General features: G+C 38.7%; 1 pseudogene; it reads left to right on the forward strand.

The window, feature by feature from the left end:
• The first annotated feature begins 21348 nt into the window (after positions 1-21348).
• The window catches only part of LOC138046467 (uncharacterized), a 2059-nt pseudogene continuing 907 nt past the window's right edge, over positions 21349-22500 (forward strand).

A 22500-nucleotide genomic window follows, 5' to 3' on the forward strand; every position in this document is an offset into this window, starting at 1 on the left:
CCGCTTTCCATGAAGTTGGAAAATAACCAATTGTCAAAGAAGAATTGATCTGAGTTGTGATGATTGGAGGGAGCTCATCAAGGCCACCCACGACAAGAGAAGGGGACATAGATCAAGCATGCTGTTTTTTTGGATGAACCCCTTATAAGTTGGCACGTGTTATCCTTGGCAAGCTCTTTGAACTCAGGAAGTACCATCAGCACTAAACTGAGGGTCATCAACAATCTTAGCAAACCTACCTTAAGTAGCATCAATAGCATCTAGGTCTTTACGTTTGCTAATTATCTTACGGTTGAAATAGCGGCAGATATCATTGGCAAGGGCTGTGGAGGAGTCCTGAAAGGCGGGAAAACGTAAGTCATTTCTTGGAAGGAGGAGAGCCTCGGTTGACTTGAAAAGTTTGCACTGATCACCTTCCTGTTCATTTATGAAGGTCACATAAAATTCCTTTCGTGACTTATTGGTTGTGTAGCTACAAATTACAAATGAATACAATCAGTAACAGTCCTTAGCATTAAAGTGTATATGACAGATTTTTTTTTATTTGCTCGATAAAATCTCCATAATGCACTGATAAGTATGGAAAAAAAAATTTTTCGATAGCGATTTTTCTTCCCCGTGTTTTGATGGACCAAAAACGTGAAATTTCACTTCTGGTGGGGTACAAAACCGCGAAACCAAAAACAGGAGACTGGGGATGATTGTGACGTCATTTCAGGACATCTAGTTTCGCGGAAAACAGATTTCTCAGTGTTTTCTTATACGTGAGATAGTGTGTGGAGAGGAGTCTGACTTTTCCACGACCTTTTTGAATGCAAACAGCACAACAAAGCTTGAATTTAAACTACTGCAAACGACAACAATGAGTTTTGACAGCGATATCGAATCGGATCTCTCGCACACATGTGCGAAACAGAGCTTGACGAAGAAGAAGAAGTCTACTGTTCAGACCCAGAAGGACCCTATGTGGATGAGCCTATTGCAGACGATGAATGGTTAGCGGAACACAACCAAGAAGTTGAACAGAATGAACGGAGAAACCAGGAGTTGCAAAATCACTTTGACAGGAACATTGAAACCGCGAGTTGGTAAGTGTTCGCTATTTCTCACCTTTGAAACATCTTGATCTGCATGAATTACCAGCCTAAGAAACCACGATTACACTTTGCCGGTACAGTGTTTAATTATAATCTTGCGTTCCTTGGTTTTATTTTATAGGTGCTCATGTGGCCATTGTGCTCTAGATCGGCTGCAAAATCCCGAGGAATGCCTTTGCTGCAAGGAAATCGAAAAGTGCGTCAAATCACTTGTGAGTACGGCTGTTCTGAATGAAGTGGAAATCAGCCCCGAATGTATTACATTGCATCCAGGTTTCAGGGTCGTTTGTCTAAACAGATGGTCTCTTCGATCAGCTGCAAGTAAATACAAGAGGATAGACGGAAGAAAGTATTGTCAGATTGATAGGGAAGAGAGGTGAGGAAACTTTCGGTGAGCTATTTTCCTTTTAAAAGTATGTGTGGGCTATTCGCGGTAAGCGTCGAAAACCACCGGATAGTTGCTAGAGAAGCGCCAGTTACTCACGCGAATATTTTCTGAGAAATAGAGTAAATCGGTAGTCTTGTCCCTTGTTATTTTTTTCAATGGTGACATGAATTGACCCGTGACACAGATACTAAAGTAGTGCAAAATTGCTACCAGTATACGAAAGAACAGGATGGAATTATTGCATTATAGCATAGAGTAATATTGTAATATAATTTCCTTTCTGGAAACCTTAGTAGAAATCTGTTCCGGAATTTGGGGTTGAGAACCAAAACTCACACAAAGCTCATTCCCATTTTTTTGGTATTTATCTTTTGCTACCTACCTTGAACTTCTACTTCTAGTCTACTCTTTTTTTCAACGGTAGAGTTATGCACCTATCAATGTCAAGGAGGAGGTGGGGCATAGGGCGGGGTCATGGGCACAAAAAAATTTCAAATCTCCCTACCCCCGGGAAAGCAAGATAATTCAAACGCCCTACCCCCCGGGCCAAAGCGGTCAATCAAATCCCTGCCCTATGCTTCCCCCCCCCCCCCCACCCCGCTGGCTTGACATTATTTGGTGGAATTTGAATGTATCTTGCTGATTCCGGCAGCAGTCAAGTGGTAATGCTGAACTCACAGTAATAAATAACACACAGAGTCATTACTCAAACATTTATTCCCAAGTTTTCTTTCTCACATACAGGTATCTTCGGGGAGTAGCCTACAGAGAATTTACTTAATTAGTACATGGTTTCCTTGGAGGAAACCGGATTCCACAAGAATTTGTTGGTTTTGAAGACAACGATTAAAGCTATTATTAGAGAAAGAGTGTCCATTGACATTGATTTTATTGTTATTGCAATTTTGGCTAATAGTGACTCCAAAAATCAGTGGATTTCACAGTACCTACATTTTTCTTATCTATAGTGTAAAATTAAATAATGTTGATGGTGATGTAATATGAAATAATGTTGTAACATGAACAGAAAAAATCTTAAGGTTTAAGCGGTCACAAGGCAACTCATAAAAAGGTCCCCTGTCATTGCCCACTGTTTTGTCGTGCCTGATTCCTGGGACAATCAGTTAAAAGGTTGTGACCTCTCATGGGTCTTTTGCAAATAGTACAATTTCTTGTTCTTCCTGCACTATGTGATTGTGCTACAGTAGCCTCCTGTGCAAGAACAACAGACACTGCAACAAAAAAAAAAGACAAATAAATAAAACATCAGTGCTGATTAAATGATATTTAATTGTGATTGTTATTGTTAGTGTGATTGTTATTATTATAATTATTATTATTATTATTTATTATTATTTATTATTATTCCAAGGTCATTTTTCTAAGGGGAAAAACTACTTGTTAGGGACAAAAGGCTTGGGCTGTATGTTGTAACAGCACCCAGGGACTCCAGTACATACCTTCAGGTCTTGGAAATTTCGGTTATATGATAGACACCCTGGATTTCACACGTTCAGTGCTATGGCCTCCCTTCAATTTTTCTTATGCATATTCATTATTGTAATAGCTTTATTTCCCTAGACAGGTACATAATCTTTGCATAAACCTTACATGGAGTAGTTGGTGGAACATGGACAGTTGCCATTTTCTGCCTGGCCTGTCGTCGTTCTACTGCCACCTGTCTGTCTTCTTTTTGCAGCATGCTGTTCATCGGTAGGGGTGATTGGTCCTGTAGCTCATTTGCAGCAGCACCAAGATGTTTTGCATTTTCAGACTCCAAATAAGTCTGATAAAACTTCTCAACATAATCTGTTAAATGATAAAAAGATAGCTTGGTTGATCAGACACACTAAATACCATTATACATGTATATTGCAAAAAACAAAATAAATTTCTATTTTCCAAATCCAAAGACAGACAAGGTCAACTTGAGAAACAAAATCTATGCATGTCACAAAAGAAGTACTCAAAGAAGAGCAAGGGGTTGTTTGTGACACTGGGCAAGAGTGACAAAGAGCTACAAATATATTAACAGGGTTTGTACCCTTTTTCAGAAACAAATTTCCTTCGACTTTTCCAGGCCTTTTCAGGACTCGGATTGATTTTCTAAGGGCTCTAAAATTCACATTAACCCCTATGATCCCATGATATCCTATCCTATGGTCCTATGATCTCATGTTAATTCTCCTCACTGCCTTCCATAAAGTTCACATTTTTTCAGCTGAGTTAAACAAAATTCCAGGACTTTCCAGTCCTGGAAAATGCCATAATAAAATCCCAGGACTTTTCAGGTTTTCCAGGACCCTTAGAAACCCTGATTAACCCATGGTTAGATGAAAATAAAAGTTACAGTTTCTTACCAAAGTTTTGTGCAATTCTAATGTCTCTAATAGAAGCCTCTCCATTTTTGAACTTTGGATAGAGGACTCTAATCTGCTCTGAATCATCTGCCTTCTTTTTGATGTCGCGCATCAAATTAGAATTGAAATGTATTGCTGCAAGGACGTACCTATTTTTAAGACATGAATAATCAAATGATATGTCAAGTTAGCAGTTGGACATTTTTAGATCTGTTAAGCTGTGTTGTTGATAGTGGTGTGTATTATTTTGTAATTTTTTCACGTTTATTGCAAACAGTGTAAGCTCCCTTGATAAACCTTCTGTGCTCTTAGAGCAAAGGTTCTGACAAATTGTAACAATCCAGTAAGCACATCACCTTCATAGCACCAAAATGCTGTGCAACTACATGTATACCTCCTCACCACAAGCTGGTTTCAAGCACTTGATTGTGTAAATATCATCATCATCATTTTATTAGAATAATTTCCATAAACCAAATCTAATAAAATAATTCTCCTGCGATAGTAATGCAGGGCAGTAATGTTTCTCAATAATTCCAGTTAGTTCTGTAGTTATAATACTACACTGACCTGCAAAACATTCCAGCAAAACTGTAGGCAATCATTTTTGGGCAGAAATGGTTCTATACGGAGTGAAAACCCTCTAAACAGCTGGTTTGGGATAGTGGCGATGCCTGCTTGATTCCACTTATTAGACTTGAGTTGGTTAAAGCAGCACAGACCTTTTCATACACTGCTGAGTCTGCAATAAATCAATGACAATGATTAATAAACCAAGCAAGAAATTTATGATTTTGGTCACTGTTCCTTGGGTTGTTCCAGCCAATATTAGGATGGTTGGTGCAAAGTCCCAATGCAAATAGCATGAAAATAAACACCTTTATAAGACTCAAATGAAAGTGTAAGCTACATTGTTTAACAAAAATTACCCTCCGAACAAGTAACCGGTAATATTATTTTACATACAGCATTATGCATCACATTTCAAATCAAGAAACTAGGAATTTCATTTACAGCTAACAACGAAACATCTCCCACTGAATGTATTAAGTATACTAACCTTTTAAAAGCCACCTCCGATGACGAATATCTCCATGAGCACATTTGTTGAAGAGGGGATCATCTAGTCCTGAGTGCTTCTCGGTGATGTGGCTAAGGAAGGATTTGAACTTTGCCAGAATTATTCTTCCACTTCCACAGCCAGTTGACGTTGCACTCCAGTGCAAATGGTTAATGCATGGTCTGATCCATTCTGTGACTGCTTCACATCCACTCTCCTTTGCAATTGTTGACAGCAACTTCTGCACCTCTGAAGCATCATAGAATCAACATCAGCATTTTGAACTTTTATAACATCAATGTGTTTAACAAAAAAAACAATGTTTCATACATACTTTTCTTTAAGTGCCATAGGTCGAAGTAGTGTGTTATATCAATCAGCTTTTCCCTCATGTGCTTGGCAATTGAAGTATGCCTATCTGAAATGAATGTGGATATTTTTATTCCACATTCAGACAGGTAGGCCAAACCCAAATACTCCATGCCAGAACTATTCCCTGCTTCATTGCGCTGAAGAAAAATAAAAAATATCCAAATAGGAAATACTTAAACCAAGGCAAAAGATAATAACAGCATTGTTACAGCTGCATACAATGTACAGTATACCCATCCTAAGGCTAGACAAACAAAGATTATTTTAGACCTGAACTAATGAAAAGTGAATAATCTTTGACAATGTGCAGCAAAATATGGTGTAGGCACCATATTTGGCACTGTGCCCCATACTGTCATGTCTGCCATCACCCGCAATCACAACACCTTCTTTCACTTCCTTCAAACTCTGCACCAGCTTTTGTTGGTATTTCTTCCAGTGAAGATAAATCATTGGGAATAACTTCTCCTGCAAAATATCAATTTAAGTACAAAGTAAAGCTATTTCTACTCCAGACTTAGCAATTATTGAAGGAGGCTGAGTAGGATATGAATAATTCTGCTGAGTCCGAAGGCCGAGGTGGATAACACCCTCTGAGATCTGCAGGATTCTTCATATCACAGGAAAGCTGAATTCAATAATAATTCTTTTATAATTCATTCAAAATATTTCCCCATTCTTAAAGGAGTTTTGCCATTTTGCTCTTTGTTTTTCCACTCACTAAAAATAACACAGCCTCGTTCCCAGGTTTTCTGGGTCAACGGTTCAATAATATGCAGCAGGCTGCACGTTTGACATCATTGGTTCAATTTTTGGTCAACAGCAGCTGGTTATGGTGAATTATGCATGTGGGTTTAACCAATCAGAAATGGGGAAATATTTTGAATAAATAATAAGATGGGCAATAGCAACTTTTGTGAAGTTAACTGTTGGAAGCCTCCATTGTGAAACAGTCAAAACAACAATGGCAACTTAGCTAGATGGTGTCTCAGTAAAGATGATACTAGTTACTGAGTCTGACATCCCTGCCCCTTTCATATGCAAGTCCACCACCCCTAGGAGATATAATATATATTAGGAATCACTGCTTGCTCTTACTTTCTGGTATCAGAAGAATGAACGCAAAGATACACATCCTAATCCCATGTGCCGAAAAATGTTGAGAACTTTACTGGCTGACCCACCAGCCATTAGAATTGCAAAGCAAAGAAGAAAATTGCCAGCAGCAATTTGTGTTCCAGGCATGTTCGGTTGACTCCTCCAAATGAAGTTTCTCTTTGTACACTTTGGGTTGCGACAGGTGCTGCTCACTATAGCCATTGTGCCCTCTTGGCGTGTTGTTACTTCTGGATCATCAGCCTTACTAATGTGACAAAACTGAAACAGCATCAATAGCTGAGTCAGGAATACCACATGTTTTGGCTGAGTGCGAAGGTTGTCATCTGTAACATGGACTCTAAAAGCAGGAAAAAGGAAAAAAAAATGGCTCAAACAATGAACTCTCTATATATTATGAGCGTCTCCTACTCAACAGTCAGTTTCAATTATTATCTAGCTCTATCAAGTAATTAATTTATCTATTTTAACTAGTTCTCTGCCTTAAATAGTGATTACCTTATGTATATTCCGTCTAGCTCTATCAAGTAATTAATTTATCTATTTTACCTAGATCTCTGCCTTAAATAGTGATTACCTTATGTATCTCTGTTAATAACTGCCTCTTACTATTAACTGCACTGGGGTAGTGGCCAACTCAAAAGCTCTCCTCCTTTGGTCACTATGCACTATTGCATGTTTCATTTGTCAGATTTTATACCTGGACATAGAAATCTAACCTTTTTTCTCCTTGTACCCCTGCCTTTTTAGTCTGTTATATTTGTATTTTAAACCAATATACTGGTTTCGCCACTTTTGCGCCTTGTTTTCCAAATTTGCACAGTTGGAACACTCAACCTGAAAAACACAAAGAAGGTAAAAGGTAAAGTCTGCATGCACGCCTAGTGACTCATCAGGCCGGACTTTATCCCGCTTTATTTGCCGGTAGCCATTTATACACCTCAGTGGAGAGAGGCACTGTGAGAGTAAAGTGTCTTGCCCAAGAATACAACACAATGACTCCACCCAGGGCTCAAACCCAATTCGCTCCGGAGTGGAACGCACTAACCATGAGGCCACCACACCACCCATTGAAAAACCCAAAATCAATGATAATTGTAATCTTAAAAAAATCAATGAGAACAATACCCTACCGTGTAATATTATTATTATTATTATTATTATTATTAAGCACTGGAGAATAGGCATAATGTTGAAAGTAATGCAATAATGTGTCAAACTTACGTCCGGGACTCGTGGACAGGGGCTACATACAGTATCATCACTTTCTTCTACTAAATTAACATGATGGACATCGGCACTAGTACTCTGACCGGGACTCCCAATCACATGCACACTTGACTCCAGCATCTCCTCTTCAGCAGCACCGACTTCTCCCTCCATATCCACAAGTGACTCTTCAGATCCACTTTGGTCCTGATTAGTACAAGCACTTTTCGATTGTTTCGATAGAGTTTTCAAAAGCTACAACGAAAACGTAAAGAGTGGAATGTATTTTGTCGACTTGAATTGCTTGTATTGTTGTGAAAGAAGTTCACAAAAGCCACTGTGACAGTAGTTTACCCGATATAAACACTCAAAGGAGAGAAAAGAATACGCCACAAGCACAAAACTAATAATAATTCGTGGTAAAAGATAACATGTAATAGCGACTACGCCTTTTCATGCGGTGTATCTCATACTAGCTCTATCACATAAAGGTGAGACATACCTCACGGCGTTTCATGCGGACGTCTCTATTCGTTTCTTCTTCCGGTGGCTTTACACTGTGCACGCTCGGTATAGAAACGACACCAATTTCATCTCTTTTCAGTCGCCGCTGATATTCCTGACCATCGTAAGATAAACGGCTGAAGTCTTCTGGCGTGAAATGAACAGAACAGATCACCGAATGCTTGGATGCTGTCCAGTTCTTACGCGTGACATTTACGAAGGCAATCCACTTTCGCCTTCTTTTCTTCGCTTCTGGTCTTTGATCTTCAAAAAATGGTATCTGATGGATAGAGATACCTTTCGTATTACTACACCCAAAAACAACGCACTTTTGTACCATTTCTGGGCGCGATTACTTAGCACACATATAAGAAAACACTGAGAAATCTGTTTTCCGCGAAACTAGATGTCCTGAAATGACGTCACGATCATCCCCAGTCTCCTGTTTTCGGTTTCGCGGTCTTGTACCCCACCGGAAGTGAAATTTCACGTTTTTGGTCCATCAAAACACGGGGAAGAAAAATCGCTATCGAAAAATTTTTTTTTCCATACTTATCAGTGCATTATGGAGATTTTATCGAGCAAATAAAAAAAAATCTGTCATATACACTTTAAGCTTACACACGCACACACACACAATTCATACACAACACGAAACACAAATTAGGACAAAATAGAATTGGTACGGTGCAAGTGTTCGGACTATTCTAAACTTCGGAATGGGATACATTTTCTAATTACAATTATTGCAGTTAAGTCAGAGGCTTGAACTTCTATTTGTTCCTATACTTATTTAATTTATTACACTTTTGAGCAATAAATAGCTCCAAAGAGTATTTTTGATGTAACTAAACTTTAAATAACTCCAAACTGGGCTTCATATTATTTTTGCGGCATTGAAAGATGGTGAATTTTCCAACTAAAATACAGTAATTTCAAAGCTGATACGTGCCCACAAATTATATCTTGCACAGATAAGTGAATAATCTCATTCATATTAATGTTCCAAAAGGCTTCAAAATCTCTCCAAAACGATAAAGAGAAAGGACAGTGAAAAAATAGATGTCGTATATCTTCCTTAAAGCGATTACAAAAAGTGCACATATCTGAATCAAGTATTCTCATTTTTTTAAGAAGAACATTAGTGCATGTTATATAATTAAGTACTTTAAATTGGAAATCTCTTAAATAAGTTTCAATGCAGGTAGATATTTGATAAAAGGGCAGAGTCAATATTAAAATTAACCTTTTAGCACCTTTTGGCAAAACAACTTTTCTGTGAATAAGCAAATTAAAATACTGTTTACTTTTTGCCAAGGTCGCATCAAAAGACATACTATTATGGTAAAATCTTAGGTGGTCTAGTTGCCCTACCTCAGTTACCAGACTTCTTAATGATATTGGAATCGCAGATCCAAGACCAGCCCATACTAAGAAATTGCACTGTAACCCCAGATCTTTCCTTAGAGAATCCAAAGACTCTAAATTGAAGTTGGCTGATTGAAACTAAAGTAGGTTTAGTAACATGCTGTTCAAGCCCCAGCGACTCCAGTAAATCAATAAACTTTGCAATATCAGCATCAGTAGAGACGTCTGCATGAATGTTAAAATCTCCTACAACAAGTAAGGAAATCTACAATCAGCAACAAAATTGTTGACACATTAACCATTTCTACTCCCTATGACACATTGGTTCTGTCTTTTAGCCTTCTTTAGGTAGTCCAATTCATCCCCCTTCTCCCCCAAACAATGTTGTACCGTCGTTCCTGGATATTTAGATACAAACTGGCAACATTGGATGGGGAGGTGGAGGTCTTCAGGTTCCTTTTAAGTAGCATCCCTACTGAGCAGCATGATGCTTGAGTATTAAAGGACCTGATTTTGATTCAGTTATACACAAAGACCTATATTGTGTAATACTAAAACAATTTCATCAGCATTTTGACAAAAAGATTTAATGCTCAAATAGTAGGTGCATCAACACAACATCCATTATTGTGTAACACTGAAACAATTTCATCGGCATTTTAACAAATGATTACATGCATAAAGTCATGTTATGCAATCTCACTATCCGAATCATTATTTGTAGATGAGGTTGATGTGGACTCACTCTCTGTGACACTGTCAAGTTTTTTGCTATTAGAGCATGTACTTCTCATAGAAAAAGCAGTAAGCTTGGGCTGATTATCTTCTTTCTTCGTTGAAGCAGTCCTGTCAGCCTCTCACCTTTCAATGGCTTGTCTTATCTTAATTATAACACAATCACTGATATATCCTTGCTCTTTAAGCTGTTTGAGAGGCTGTAGGTGAAATCTCTTTCTCAGTTTAGTGTGAAGTGCTTCTCTGTTGGGGTTATTACTATCAATCACAGGAATACTGGCTTTTTGAGTCATATCTATTTCTCCATTCCCAGTCAAAAGTTTACACACCTCTTTAGCCTGCCTTGACAATACTTCAGCTTCTTGGTCTTGTTCTTTCTTTTTTGTTCTTTCATTCTTCTCTTCCTTCTCACTTCTTCAGCCTTAGTGTAGGTATTTTGGTGATGTCTTCTACGTAAGGCAAGAAGTACGGTATTGACATTGTCCAGCATGTGAAAAAGTGTTCCCTTTATTTCTTCTAATGCTTGAAGCTTTACTTCAACATACCTTACTGTGCTCTTTCCACCTGGAACTAAATCAGGAAGATAACAATTTTTCTTTTTCTCTGACAGTCTGTTTGTAATACCTTGAGAGGAATTCATCATTTTCTCCAAGGTACCTATAGCTCTTTCACACCGAAAAACATCTTCAGAATTGGCAGCATGTGGAATAGATTGTAACCTTTGAGTGTGTTACGAATGACCATTATCTGAGTTTGCTGAATTGCTTTTGATTTCATCCACTTTTCAAGCCAAAGAGTTTATATCACTTTCTATTTCAAATCTCCACCTTCTTTCAGCAATTAAGTAATGTTGGAATCATTCCTTTGAAGGAAAATCTGTAAAACACTCAATGTATAAAACAGATACAACATCATTATAGTATTGGAGTCGTGCACTGTGAGGGTTTTGAATCAGATAACTTTCAAATGGCTGAACTTATTTAATTTGATTCGTTTTGTCTACAACCAACATCCCACTGCCTGAGCTAGCCTTTAATGTAGCTTGTTTACTGGAATGTGACTTTGTGTCCGAGTTAAAGTTTAATTGTATAGGAACTGACAGCTTGAAAATGACTTTAAGCTTGATTTTTGTCGAGGCAGTAAAATCGTCTGGTAAGTTTATCCATTCTTCCCACTCGTTGTCATAATGCTGCAGTATCAGATCGTTTGAAGTACTTATCTGAAAAGCCTTTTAAAAGCCTCTGTTAAATTGCTTCTACTTGCTCCAATGTTAACGTTAGCCTTGATTTTCTCTTCATCAAACATAAACATAAAGTACTGATACTGGTAATTCTTCCTCTAGAGCAGCCATTTTGATAGTTTGTGACCCGGACTGAAATTTACCCATAAAACAATGCAGCACTAGTAGCAGCTACTTTAATTTTGGGTGAAGTACAATAGTTTCAATGAGCGTTATAGATTCCCCACGGGTTAACCATAATCGTAAAATGTACTTTATTTTCAAGAAATGTGCGATATTATAGTTCAGGACAATCAGCGACAAAATTGTTGACACATTAACCATCTCTACCCTCTATGACGCATTGGTTCTATCTGTTGTGTACTGTCATTCCCGGGGTATTTAGGTACAAACTGGCAACATTGAATGGGGAGGGTGGTCTTCTCAATATTTTAGAGCATGATTCAAATGATAGTTTTATTTTACACTTAAAATGCACTTTTCACACACAATGTGTCAACTAATTTTGTTCAGAGGTTTGTTTAAAGCACCTAAACGTTACTTAAGTGTTGGAGCGGTTCTTGTTCGAAGTTCGTCCTTTCTTGGTTGCATTGCCGTATTTTGCCGATTCTTGTTCTTGTCGGCGTATTTCAATGAAATGCATCGAAATGTGAATCATCTCGTTTTCAGAGATAAAGTGAAATAAACTAAATCAGTAAAACTCGTTATTTGGCCTTAAAGTGACAAAGTTTTTTTATGGCTTCTAATTTTAGCGTGATTCCTATTCACTGGCTATTGACAGTTGACTCTGAAATGGCTTGTTCCTTTTCCATTCCCTTTCTGAGGGTGTGCTTGTTTTCTTTTAAAACCTATGCAGTTCAAGAAAACTTCATTGCGAAACTGGTGAATTTATAACCAATTCCACTTCATGATTCATGCGATATTGGTTTTTAGCATAACATTTACCATGGAATTCACTAGTTGGGCAATGAATTTTTCTTTAGAAGAAAGCAAAGAAAATGATTTAATTATTAAAGCAGCAACCAGAAACATCAAAAGGTGGACAATTTGAAACCTTTCATTTTCACTAACCCTACAGACAGTAAGAATAAATAACCAAGCAGCTCCGCTTTTAGGCTATATATTATTTATCCACAAATAGATAGGTTAAAGATGTTGTTGTCCTTGACTTTGTAAATATTTTTTAACAGATTTGGAACCATTCAAGTATATGTTTGAAAATGCTGTTTACTTGGACTTTTTGGCGCTGTCGTACAGTGTCACAGAAAGCCAAACTGTTCTTGATGTCAACAGCATTCTTGCAGACATCTTCACACCAGGGAAAGTGTGAATTAGGAGATCTCAAGAACACAGGGATTTACTAGAGGTTATCAGTTACAAATGTGTGCCTCAGATGGATTAAAATTGGCCTTTATCACATAAGGAGGAGTACAAGGAGCGATGTCTTGCAGGGCCTGATTGGCTTCCGAATCAAAAAGCCCAACAAGTGTTTGGAAGTATTCTAGGGCTTCAGGAGGTGGAACTAAATGTTAAACAAAGGGCACGCTTCTTACAATTCAAAGGTCTATTTTGTTTAGGAGCCTTTAATATCATTTGAGAAATGATATTAACTATTAATATATTATTAAGGGTACGGAGGATTCACAAAGCCATTTGTCAGTAATCGGAATGTCGGTTAATTGTCTAACAAACAAACATATGATAGGAACCCCTTACCAGCACATTTGCAAGTTTTAATTGAGCCTTAAGCTGCACATTTTCATTTTCTATCTCTGTGATTCTTTTTCTCAAAACAAGTAGTTCAGAACTTAGATTTTCATTGCTCTTTTGGCTTCCTTCGTTGTTTCCAGTACCATCTTCTCCTATTCCTGAGTCATCAAGGGAAGGTTCGCGTTCTAGATCATTGTCATTGAGTCATCATCATAGTCTGACAGAGTTACCATGGCTGATGTGAATCCTGCTCGTGTTGCTCCTAAGCCCTTAGCCTCATCGCGACTCACCATTAAGGGTGTAGGGATGGCGCAGTGGTGAAAGCACTCGCCTCCCAGCAATGTGGCCCGGGTTCGATTCCTTGACTCGGCGTCATATGTGGGTTAAGTTTGTTGGTTCTGTACTCTGCACAGAGAGGTTTTCTCAGGGTAATCTGGTTTCCCCTCTCCCCAAAAACCAACATTTGACTTGATTTGCGTTGATTGTTAATTTCAATTTACAGTGTCCCCAATTAACGCTCCAGCGCTAAATCGACTGCACACTTAAATAAGTTCCTTTCCTTTCCTTCCTTTCACCAGACTCACTGAATTGCCATACTGATCAAGACTTGTCAGTGGTGGCAGAATATCTTGATTATTTAACGGTACACTTTTTCATATTTGTTCTTGGCTCCATCGCAACTGTTGCAAAGAAACCTTGCGTATTTTTGAGGAAAATATAAGACAAAGCCCTGGGATCGAGTTGAGGATTTTGACGTCATTGGTTGTGTAAACTTCCAACTTGTGAGAAGATTGGGTGTGGTTGTGAGAGTATTTTACTCCTACATTTACGATTTAAAGCAGCAAAAGCACACATAGCAATGTAGAGTATTCCCTGATCTTCTCTACTGGCAGTTGTAGTTGTTATTTAATGAAGAATAACAATTTGGTCTGAAGTCCACATAGGGAGAAATCTTGCGGAGTGTTCACATCACTCTTGAGCCCGTCAATTGCAATTTTCCCCTCCACTTGTATTTTCAGTTCTCAGTATCAAGATTTAAAACGGGCCTGTGTTTTTCGACAAATTTCGTCCATTTCTTTCTTCAATCCTCCTTTCTAAAAAAGGAGGTGCATTTATATACCTGGGCCCAGTTCCTCAAAAACCGATTAACGCTAATCTAAGATTAAAAATTAACTAAGCAGTTTATTTCTCTACTCCCAAATGCTGTTCAACGCAGATTTTCGGCAGAACTTTACGTGAGAAGACGTCAATCTTGAAAAACAAAAATAAGCAAAAGAAACTTTCACCAAAAAGTTGAAAACGTGAAACAAAAGTTTACGCTAATCCTGGATTAAGTTAATCGGCTTTCGAGGAACCGGGCCCTGGGGTGAAACTGGGATTTTTGCAGCTGACTAGCCCAGGGCCACTGCCAACACAATATTTTCTGCAGACTTTGCAATTTGCCTTGTTGTTTATATTCCTGCTGCAATCAAACATAACTGATGACGCACAGGAAATGTCGCAATTTTCGTGGCCAAAATGCTGAAGTTTTGGCTGACTCACTTCGGACATTTGTAGGAAGATTCTTTTAACGAAATCCTATCAAGCATAGCCTAAATTTTAAGGATATAAAATAAAAACTGGTTGTGAAATTTCGAGTCATGTGCACTTTAAGAAGGAGTGCAAGTGTGCTGCATACTTGTCCAGAAGATGGCAGATGAATCTTTGTTTACAGATGTTGCCATTCCTCAGTCCCGTGACAAGTTTGCCATGCACTCCTCAACCCTCTGAATTGACCTCTGTGGAACTAGAGGCACAACAAGGGGGCGAGTTAAGTTCAGAGTATGTTGCACAGTCCACCACACCATTCACTGGATCCGACACTTTCAGGAAACATGACAGCCCTTCAAAGTTCACCTTTTCTTGCAATAGGTCACCCAATTTTGAACCTTAACTACAACCCAAAGACACAAATCACTCGAGTGACCTTTTTCTCTCTTGAGGGGATAGTTGTGTTTAATGTCCAAGACATTTGCACAAACTGTTTGTACATTTCCCTGAAATGTGCGGTTGACGGAAGTCAAAATGACTCTGTTGCATATGTGTGTGAATCTCCCAATAAGAAAGAGCACGATTAAGCCGGAAAATGAAACAGTGAAGTACTCATTGAAAGAACTTTTGGAAAGCTGCATATTTGTCTTGACCTGAAGGCAACATGTTTCTTTCCTCTGTCATGGCCGTAACAACAGTAATTTTGTGGATTGACCTGATTTTCATTCATTGTAGAACTGTTCTTTGATTTTACGGAATGGCTGATATTTGAAACACTTTCCTGTTAGTAAACTTGTACATCATTCATACTTTTGAAATTACATATACAGAGTAGACCAAAAAACCCATGTGAAGTATTCTAGGGCTTCAGGAGGTGGAACTAAAAGTTAAACAAAGGGCACGCTTCTTACAATTCAAAGGTCTATTTTGTTTAGGAGCCTCTGTTCATTTGAGAAATGATATTAACTATTAATATATTACTAAGGGTACGAAGGATCCACAAAGCCATTTGTCAGTAATCAGAATGTCAGTTAATTGTCTTACAAACAAACATATGATAGGAACCCCTTACCAGCACATTTGCAAGTTTTAATTGAGCCTTAAGCTGCACATTTTCATTTTCTATCTCTGTGATTCTTTTCCTCAAAACAAGTACTTCAGAACTTAGATTTCCAGCATGAGAAAATTGCGCTCACATCTCCGTTTATAAGACGTGCATCAAAAAAGTGCTTTCATCAAAGATAGTGTCATGTATGAGTTGGATCATTGTCTTTTCATTTTGTTGGTTTTATTGTTAGTTTCAGTGCAAGACAATAGCTATGTCAACAGTGAAGTGTTTTACAAAATTACAACACGTGTCAGGGGCACCCAACGAGTAATTTCGGTAAATATCTGTTCGGAAGGAAGGTCCGCTAGAATTTTCGAGTATTTGGCGACCTTCGATTTTCGCGATTTTCGATCTTCGATTTCTAAATCATTTTTCTGGAACAGATTTCCTAGATATTTCACATTTTCTGACAGATTTCCAAGACATTTCGCAACCGCACTGAAGAGGGCTTGAATTTTTGCAAAAAAGGCCTGAACATTGAAGAGGGCTAGAATTTTTGCAAAAAAGGGGCCTGAGCATTGAAGAGGGCTGGAATTTTCAAAATAGGCCTGAAACCCGTCGATGGTGACTGATATATTCTTTATATTTAATTGATACCTTTTTCTGCATACTAAATTTTTACTAGGCTGCAAAAATTAGTTTTTCAAGGCGCGAAGCGCACGCAATTGGCTTCTGTGGCTTCACATTTGACAGAAGAAAAGCAACCGGTAAGTGAAGGAAGCGAGAAAGAGAAAGCGAAAAGCTTGCGCGAAAGAGACAGGGGCACCCAACGAGAATATTGTTCAAAACCACTTAAACATAGCATTGTTAAACGTATTTTAGTATTTAAATGGTAGATATAGAAGTCAATCTCAAGTTACTAGACACAATGACTTTCGCTTCAATTTCCAGCATGGGATGAAAGAACTATAAAAATAATACACAAGCAAATCTACTTGAGACGTTAGTTACTAGCCACGGTATTTTCCAATTTTGGACACTGGAAGGAGTTAAGAGTGATTGCCACTAAAAATCAAAGAAATCGTGGCCAGGGTCAAAAAATCAATTTCCCTCAGACTTTGTCAGTTTGAAGGCCTAGGTAAGTAACTAGAGGATATCAAGTTAGTTTTTTGAAATATTTCATTTAACGGCAGAAAACCACGAAAAACGGTTATGGTACCGGAAGCTCAAATTTTCACTTCGTGAGAATCCAAAATTTCACACTTTTCAGCTCCTTGCTACACAGACGTTTACATGCTGTGAATCTTTCTCAACTTTAATTGCATGTATTGACTCTTCTTCAGTCAAGACATAGTGATTATTTTTATCTCTTGTTCTTTCCGAGCAAACTGAGCCCCAATTAAGCAAACACACTTTCCTCATTAGTTGAAAACTCAAAAATAATCTATATCCAGCGAGACAAAAAGCTGACCGGTAGTGTTTCAAATCTTCTGATATTTTAACCAAAGAGTGTCCAGTCGTTGAGGTTTAGGTTTGCAGTTTCATTTATTTGGGATCTACTATCAGTTTTGAATGAACGCCGGTCAAAATTCGAGAAAATTACAATTCAGCGCCAGTAAAATTTACAATGTGAGCTAATGCAACTCACCCCAAAATAGAAAATCAAATTTGGGTCAGAGACATCGCAATTAAGACGGTTCAATCATTTTAAGTTTTGCTTCGTTATATAAAATGTATTTATATCGATCATGAAAAACTAACTCGAAAAAAGTGAGGGAAACACAAAACTTTTACTCTCCCATGATTTGTCGCGCACGATCAAATTCGCAAATATTTTAAATCTGTTGCGTCAAATCAGTCATAAGTAAAACTATCTTAGTTGCTGATGTGAGACTTTTCTTTAATATGAGAGAATTTCCTATTAAAAGTGGTAAAGAAATAAAAAAAGGTCAGATTAGAAATCGGACCTAAATTAATTTATTTCATTACGTGTGTGAGACTGTATGTTGTCGTGGAAGCCAATAGGGTAATTGTTCCCACGGAAAGTAAATGTTACTTCTTGATCTAAATAAACAACGCACTTACCTCGGAAGAAACCAAGGTTATTACTGGGAAGTACAGATTAAAAATATTCAATATTGCCGATGGAATTTGTGGCGCGGACGAACGCAGTAGTTCTTCGACTTCCATCATACCACTCACCCAGTGTAATAAGGAGATCAAAAAACACAAAAAGTCCTTGAAATTTCCAGCGTTGAAACTGAAGTGGAACTTATCTTGGCTAGATGCGGGTGTTTTGAAAAGCCATCAAACTTCTTGGAAATGACCATCTGTTCCGCTCATCGGGCGTGATTGGGCATAGGTTGGCGAAGGCCAAGTGGTTATGTAGCGTACCGGAAGTTGTTTCGGGTCACTGCAAGGACCTTCGGAAAGTACCAACAATGCAAAAAGGAATAAATTTGTCCCAGTCCTTCAAGTTATTGGAACTTACAAATCAGTTTGTCCCTGTGAGCTCAGGTGAGTGATGAAGTGTTTGATGAACTAATAGCCAGTTGATTGCCATCATTTATGGCAGCCCGTATTCCTGAAAATGTCAGACACCGCGTATTCCGTTAGCAGCTCGCGCTGTGTTAAGGATTACGTACCGGCTTGTGATATTAAAGCAGTCTAACCAGATATAAAGCAAAACTCCAGTCTTTGGGTACGATTAAATAATAATAATAATAATAATAATAATAATAATAATAATAATAATAATAATAATAATCTTTATTTCTTAAGATAAAATTTACATATCCTACGTTACAATTAATAAGAAAGAAAAAATATGAACTCTAGAAACTATTTACATATCATATTTAAAAATTATTCTGTTTCTAAAAACGTTCTTAAATCTGTCAGTGTGGATCCAAGGGACAGAGACTGACGTATTTCTAAGATTGTACCTCGTTTTCTTTTCCTTAGGTAAAAACTGGAAGAACGGACATTCAATCTTTTTTTGTAGAGTGTCTTGTCCGCCTTCTCTAGCAAGTTCCTAATATTTACATTCTTGGACGTATACATGTATAACTTTCTTTTTATACACCGGTCTAAGAAATTCTGTTTTACAGAAAGGTTGGAATCTGAGGCACCATAAACCGACAGAGCGTAAGAAAAATTTGGTAAAACTATTACGTGAAAAAGGTGATCTACTTCCTCTGGGACATTCCTTCCTTACGTAAAGATCCTAATGCGAATAATGACTTGTTCGCCTTAATTACCTTCGCACGCACATGACTACTGTATTTACTGTATTTACAATTTTGTTGGAACACCTAATATGGGTAACTCTGCGCACTGCGGTATATTACTAACTGGCGCGATGTCCTGACTGAAACCTTTCTTACGGAAAATAATCTCCTTGCATTTTGCTGGATTTCCCATTTCCATTTTGTTGGATTTCCAAAGTTTCCATTGATGGAAGAAAAATGTTAGGTTCGTAATGAGCAAGACATATCACATTTCTATTTTTCCCTCACCCCTTTGATCCTTCATCGCACCATCAGCCTTTCACAATTGAATTTGTTTATGTTTTCAACAATAACTACAGTTAAATTTGGTACAGCTCCATCTAAAATTACGCATCTTTGGGATAATTTCTGTGATGTTAACAGCATTCGCCCTTTTTTTTTCGGAAGGAATTTGCGTAAAATGTAGAAAGATGCTCAGCGTGTTTGAAGAACAGGTACCTGAGACAGGACATATGACAGAAGAAGTTGCTAACATCACAGATAGTTTGAGCGAGTTGAACCTGGTGATTATGTAGCCCTAAATAAAATGCTAAAATAAGAAATAGAAATGTGAAATCAGAGTATAAAAACAAACGAAGATCTCATTAACTAAAAATAGCGGCCGCTAAGCACAACAAACCAGATGATGGACAAACAGGTAGTAAGTGTAAATTTTTAATCACTCGTTCCGCTAGCTGCTGCTTTTCAGTGTATTGGGCTATTACTTTTCACTCTACTAATTGATCGTAGTTACTAGAGGCAGTTCACGTTGAAGGCTGCCTTGGAGTATCACGCTACTTTAGCCGTCTTCTCGCCTCGGCTAGTCGGGTCACCCTGTCTGGCATGTAAACGCTCCAATGTGTTTTCTAACGGAACGTATGCAAAATTGGCTCTTCCATGCAGGGTAGCTCAGTTGGTCGGGTAACTCGGTTAGCCGAGGAACCCTCTCTTTGTGGAAACAGACCCTAAAAAGACAAAAATACCTAAGACAAAAGAAAAAAGTACCTTCTCCGACTCCACCCACCCGCCCCCCTCCCCCCCTAGCGTCGCACATGGAATTCAAAACTTTTCTTTCCTTTTACGCACTTCAGATCCATCATGAAACTGATAGAGACATTTATTTTTCCATTCCGGCCACTGATACTGAATGTAAAGCCAAGTCTAAACAAAAGAGTTTTTCTGTCCCAGACGAGGCTTCACAGGAAAGTGAAGCTAGTTTAACCGACGTTCAAGACGAGTCCAGGGAACAGCTCAACCGCTTTCTACAGGTTCGAGACATCAGCCCAGTGCGCCACGTACTGTCAGTACCGTGGAATGAAGCACAAAGCCGTTCTAAGCGCCGATATGTGAGGAAAGCTGAGCAGTGCGTTTCAGCAGTTCTAGATGTCCTTGCTCCAAAAGACTCAAAATGCATTATGTGAGCGCAAAGGTTATCTAAGAACAACTGGTGGGAAAAGTCGGAAGGATCTGGAGCTTCTTGAAGCGTTCGCTGAGAGTTACGTAAACGCTCAGCACTGGAGTACTCGACGGCAAATACTCTCAATCCTGTCTGACAAGTTGTCTTTCAAAGAGGTGCAGGAGTTTATCCCAACAGTCACCAATTACCGCTATAACATAGCTCGACACCATACCTTGCTACACGGGAGAGCAGAACCGATTCCAAGCCATGAATACCGGAGGATGAAAGTTGACCAAGGAAAATTAGAAGATTTCATTTCGTTCATCACAAGTCCGCATGTTCTTCATAATGTTCCTTTTGGCGAAAGGCTTTGGAAGCTATCAACTGGTGAGGTTATTAAGACCACAAACGTGATCAGAATGATGATACCTGAGCGTATTTTTCAACAGTACCAACAATACTGTAGTGAAAGAGGTTTTGAGCCCATGAGCAAGCGAACACTACATAGAGTTTTGGATGAGTGTTCAGCGTCTGTTAGGAAGTCTTTACAAGGACTTGACAACGTTTCTGCCAAAGGAACCGAAGCATTTGATGACTTGGACAAACTGGTCGATAAACTGGTTGACTGTGGCAAAACGGAAGTCTGGGCGAGAGAAATGAAGCAACAGCTGCGCTCATCAAAGCAATACCTTAAGAGTGACTACAAGGTATTTTATTTCGTTACAAAATTTAGTATGAGGTTTGGCAGAAGAAATTCACGAAAATGGGAGAAACATGATCCACACCAGGTTTTGTGAACTACTTTCCCAAAGTAAAAATACTGTGATCTTGCTGGATATTTGTACTATATTTTCATTTTTATTATATTTTATTTGAAAGTTAGTATCAGAAGTAAACACCTAATGGAATGTGGGTTTTATTTGAGGGACGCTTAATTCGGAGAATGAGAGGGACGGGGGTGTCACTTATTCAAGAAAGTATTGCAATTGAAATTGTATACGTAAAAACAACAATTGCGGTTTGTGTTGTCTTTGGTGTGTTTCAGGTCCATGTGGTTGAGTCGTCGAGCATTGCTGATCACTGTAGGACTTACGCCCTAAGTGATTCAACAGACTCTGACTTTCAAGCCTGCTGCCATCACCCACACAATGAGTCATGCGCGCAGTGCTACCAGTTGCAGGAAGTCCTAACTACCTTGGAAAGTGAGTGTTCTCATGCACTTTGCAATGAAGAGGAGGAGGAGGACATGCTGCACACTATTAAGCAAGCAACAAATAACATCATGATCTGGAAATCCCATCAGTTGCACTCCGTTCACCAGGATCAAGCCAAATGTTCTGTTTTAGCTAAAATCAAGAGCAAATCTGATGTGTTCCTTGTTCAGGATTGGGCGATGAAATACATGCCACGGAAATTTCGAGAGCCGCAGTCGGACTGGTTTGCTAAGCGTGGGTTACCATGGCATATTACAGTTGCAATCAGAAAGTCGGAAGAAAGCGAGCACTTTGAGTCTCAAACATTTGTACATGTCTTTCAGAACTGTTCACAAGACAGTGCCGTCGTGGTATCTATAATGCAGGTCTGCCTCGCCTCACTGAAGAAGGAAATGCCGCAATTAGAAAGAGCTTATTACAAGCAAGATAATGCGGGCTGTTACCACAGCGGGTATACAATCGTTTCAGCTAAACTAGCAGGTGACATCGCTGGGGTGGTTGTAGAACGGAACGACTTTTCCGACCCTCAAGGCGGCAAAGAAGTCTGCGACCGTCAAGCAGCAAGTAGGAAGATATGTTAACGAGGGTCATGATGTGACAACAGCTGTGCAGCTGAAAACTGCCATAGAGTCTGGTCCAGAGTCTCGTGCGAAAGCTAGTTACGTCTTACTTAATACGTCAATTACTCCGCCAGTCAAATGGGAGGGTGTGAGCTTGCTTAACAACTTCAAGTATGAAGAGAGTGGAATACGTGCGTGGAGAGCGTTCAATGTGGGTCCAGGGAAGTTGATACCGTGGTCTCAATTTGAGGGGGTTTTGCATATCCCGGAAGTTCTAGAAGTGCTTGATCCCCCATCGCAGACCACGCCATCTTTCAGGAG

Source organism: Montipora capricornis, chromosome 4 (genome assembly GCF_036669925.1).
Source record: "Montipora capricornis isolate CH-2021 chromosome 4, ASM3666992v2, whole genome shotgun sequence".
In the NCBI taxonomy this organism is placed as follows: domain Eukaryota; kingdom Metazoa; phylum Cnidaria; class Anthozoa; order Scleractinia; family Acroporidae; genus Montipora; species Montipora capricornis.